General features: G+C 41.8%; 1 protein-coding gene across 1 annotated transcript in view; it reads left to right on the forward strand.

Moving 5' to 3' along the window:
- The first annotated feature begins 868 nt into the window (after window positions 1-868).
- Window positions 869-4,624, forward strand: part of hykk.2 (hydroxylysine kinase, tandem duplicate 2) — a 25,977-nt gene continuing 22,221 nt past the window's right edge. Inside the window, exon 1 of the mRNA XM_080023896.1 lies at window positions 869-997. The gene's annotated coding sequence lies outside the window, so the exon portion shown is untranslated. The remainder of the gene's footprint in view (window positions 998-4,624) is intronic.

The following is a 4,624-nucleotide window of genomic DNA, read 5'->3' on the forward strand; positions in this document are numbered from 1 at the left end:
TGTGTAGGCAACAGGCCTGCAACGGAACTGTATCATTTAACTGTTCCAATGTAGAGAGCTTTTGGGGAGGTCATTGAGGGGTATAAAGAATTTATTTTTTTTATTTTTGGAAAGAGGCAATAGATATACACAGCTGGCCTCCTATGATAATGGCTTGTTTGTGAGGCCCAACCACTCCAGACAGGAACCTATTCTGTTGCGGAAGGGGAGATTTTGTTTCTGGTGTATAGAAATCTTTGTTTTTTACATCATCATTTATCAGACACTTTTGTCCAAAGCGATATCCAATTATCCTTACAACTATGGATACAGCTGTCAGGAGCAGTTAGGGCTTAAGTGTCTTGCTTAAGGACACTTCAGCATGCAACCGGAAGGAGCCGGGGATCGAACCAGTAACCGTCAGATAACTAGGACCCATTCTACATCGTGAACCCCCGAAATCTCTTACAGTGCAAAAAATAAAGTTTTATTCATCGTTCATTTGTAGGTTTGTAGGTTAATTATTTAGGTTGTTGTATAATGGAATGTTTCCTACCTCCGATTAACTTTTCTAGGTTTACCGACTCTACTAACATTTTTTTTTAATTTCGTTAATAATTATTTATTAATTTTTATAAGAATTTAAAAAGTGTCACAATAAAATTATAAATAAAGTGAGTACTACAAGTACTACAGTGAGTTATTTTTACGCAGAAAAGCTAGAGACTGTATTTTTTTTTTTTTTTACACATTAATAATAATATTAAATAACTTTTTGAAATAAAACCTCGAAGTTTTATCAAAGTAATACAATGGTGGGGCCACTTCCGGCGAGGGAGGAGCATAGACTCCCTCCACTGGGGGAAGAAAACATTTGCCGGCGGCAGGACACGGCGGGTTGAACACGCAGCCCCGCGGTGAGGGAGAAAGGAACCCGAGAGTCTCCGTTCTCTTCCCTTGGAGAGCCCTTCGAAGAGCCCGGTCGAACACTCACACGCTGTTTTTAAACTGCACTGAGGTACGTCAGACGCATTATTTTTCTGTACATTAAACCGTTGATATTGTTATTATCCTGCATTGTTCCAGTTGCTTGACGCTTTCTACCAAAACATATACAACAACAACAACAACAATTACAGCAATAACAATATTAACAACAACAACAATTCGTGCTGGAGCCCTATAATGATATTAATAATAATAATAATAATAATAATGACAAAAATAATGATAGTTCATGTTGTTGATGTTTAGATTCCAGCTTATATATTTTTAGGGTTTTTTTTTTAACCTGTGCTGTCAGAATGCTGGGCATACAACATAACAGTATTTGTATGCCATTGCATGGCATCTAGGACAGAGTTAGTCTGCAAGTGGAGATCAACTTCTCAACCTGCAATGCCACCTCTTATTCATTCTTTAATCAGTTGAAAAAACAGTTGAAAGCAGTTTTCAAATATAATTTAAAGTGAAAATTTGCAAAGTTCAATTCAGTGCATCAAGATAACAAAAATCTGCAAGTGCTTTATCTTGTTTTAGTACCACGGCATAGTCAAAAAAATCCTTCATTTCCGGCCACATTTTTGAGATTTTGGCCACGGTTCGACATGTCCCTAATCTTCTCAAATCCACCTGCAGACAAGCTTAAAAAGTGACAAATTATCACAAATTCAAAGTAGAGGATCCTAGAAGGCCTGTTATGTCATAAATGCAGAACGAAACAACATAGAAACATCAATGACAACCCATATGACCTTGATTTTATCATGTATTGTCAATTTCCAGGTCAAATCCTAAGGGTTGTGGTCAAATTTGGCCTACATATGGCATGTAATTGGTTTATTTTCTTCGTATATATATGTTTATGTACTATATATTCGTACAGTTACTCCTCACTAAACGTTAAGTGAGGAGTACCTGTATACATAAAGGTAGGTGTTTTAGATCTAAAATAGATTTGAACCAAAATTAAATTAATAGGTGTTTGATCTCATTCTTGCCACTGCCAAGCCCAACCCAAAGTTCGGAGAGACCAGTCTTATGTTAAGGTGGTCCTTAAGAGTCTCGTTGTACCACTTTTCTAGCCACTAAATGGGATTGTTGAAGATCGATGGGATTTCCTTCTTGTGGGATTGTCAAGGTAAACCTGTTTGACACCTTGCCTCTCTTTATGACCAAGCTTCTTGATTTCCATGGCCTTAAGGTCATTATGGCCCTGCTGTTTCCTCCAGTGTGGCTAAGGTCCATCGTGCCTGCACAAAGGTTGTAGTAGTGAAGGTGAGCTCATCCACGAACCCTCTGTTCAGAGGTTTCCGGATTCCTCCCTTTGCCAGGTGTCCTGGGGACCTTTGTCAGCAGCCTTGATAATCAGGTTTATCCCCATCACAAACAAGATCACAGAGACCTGTGAATATCTCCTGTTCCAGGGCTTGCCATGATGTGGTTGTGTTGTTTACTGAGAACCGTAGCTTGATGTCACTGTAGTAGCTGCTGATTAGCTTCCGGCTGTGCTTATGAGTGTGGTGACACATTGTGGTAAAATGTGGTTAGAACATTAATTCAAAGAGGAATGAGGAATGGAGCCATATGCTATGGCTTAGTCCAGCCAGACGACTGTAAGGTCACTGCTGTGGATCCTAGCCTCCCTTATCAGCTGGCTGATGGCACTGTTATGTTCAATGCACAATGGAATGGTATACCTCCTTTCCTGTACAGACAAGTCAATGTAGCTGTTCCTAATCCTTTAAGGTGTGAGCCTCTGTGCAACGATGGAGAAGAAGATTTTACCTTCCACGCTGAATAAAGATATTGTGCTAAACTGGTCGATCTTGTCTCTCTCTCTCTCTTCACACTTGTCTCCCTCTCAGACGAAGCCCACACCAGCAATGGGGTGCTGTCGATCAGCGCACCAGAACAGTGTGATTTTATTGTTTTTCACATATCTTTACAGAACGAAACAAGTGGGTATGGAACGAAACCCTTCATAATGGGGGCACTTTCTCTGTGACTCTCTTACCGCCCCACCTATAGCGGTTGTTTTGAGTGAACCTATGTGCTGCCCCCACTGAGACCCAGTGCTCCGGCCCTTGCCACGGTATGCTGTGCTGTGCAGGTAGTGTGCTGCTGGCAGAGCCCGGAGCACCCGCAGAGTCCAGATGGAGCATCTCCCAGAACTGTCTGTTTGTTTTTTTTGTTTTTTTTTTAACCTTTTTTAAATTGAATGACCATGAAGCTGTCCCTGAGCACATGCATCAGCACTCTGTAAATGTGGACATATGCAACGTATGTGGACTGTGGTGATTATTTTTTTTTCAAATGTTAATTTCCTGATTTTAACAATTACAAGGGTTGAATTTAAATCAATCAATCAGTCAGTTTTCTGCTGTGATTAAAGGTTTTTCTTCTTTTCTATTCAATAGTTAAATAAAGATATGTTAATCATATTAATTCATATTAATTGGTCAAAAAATTTGATTTTTGACCAATATTGCACAATTATATTATTTTACCAAATCGCCCTAGTCAGTGTAGAATCTTTGGGCACATTTTGTAGGTCTTTTATGGAAGTTGACTCGGGCCAGGGGCCGATCTTGCTCTGGCCTTTTTCACCACCTCCCCAACCTCTTTCCATGTTGGGGCCTACATGTTCTTTCTTCAGTACTCTGGTTCCTATTTATGGTGATTTTTTATTTTTTATGTTTATATATATTTTATATTGTTTATAGTGTGTTCTTGATATGCTCTCTATTTTCTGCTGTCCTCTTTTTGCTGCTGGAATGATGTAAATTTCCCCGTTGTGGGAATAATAGATAATATAGGCTAAAGATAAAGGTTAAGATAAGGTTTTTCTTATCTATCTTATCTTATCTTCAGTTCACCTGCTTTCGAATCTCTTTTTGAACGGTGTGGTAGTGTGTTCTGGTCCAAGGCCAGGGAATGAGAGAGAGGAGTCAGGCAGAGCAGCGCCAGTTGGCATGTATTTATTTAACGGTTCAAACAAAAGTCGGCTTGTGGGCCAAAAGGACAAATCAAAGGTTCGCTGGCAAACAGGGAAACAGAGTCCACTAGATTGGCGCTTAGGTGCGCTCCCACTGTGACGTGGCTGGCTCGTTAGGTAGAGCACTCGTCCCACAAGCACGCACATACCTCACTGTGGGGAAAAAACAAACCCTAAATTACTTTCTGGTCCTGGATCGGACAAATCACTCGAGCCTCTCCTTTCATTCGCCCGTTCCGCAGCAGCTGAGCGGCCCCGGGATGGGAGCCTACACTGCCTGTCTCCAGCGGCGGCTTGACCCCGCCCCCTTGGCCCACCACATACCCCCATCATCAGGCTTAGGCCTGATGATGGGGGTCTTCTTCATTGGTGTCTTCCATACGGTGGAGCCATTTTAGTGGGGTGTGGTCCAAACAGAGGGTGAAGGCCCTACCCAGGAAGTAATAGTGGTTGGTGGTGATGGACCACTTTATCACCAGACATTCCTTCTCTACGGCGCTGTAACTCGTTTCCCACTCTGCAAGCTTGCGGCTGAGGTACAGCACCGGCCGGACCAGACTTTTCCTTGGACTGCTGAGACAAGGGAATCTGCCAGTCCCCCATCCGACCCATCAGGCTTACCCACTAACAAGATGGGGCTGGACCATT

Source organism: Zeus faber (assembly GCF_960531495.2).
Source record: "Zeus faber genome assembly, chromosome: 1".
Lineage (NCBI taxonomy): Eukaryota > Metazoa > Chordata > Actinopteri > Zeiformes > Zeidae > Zeus > Zeus faber.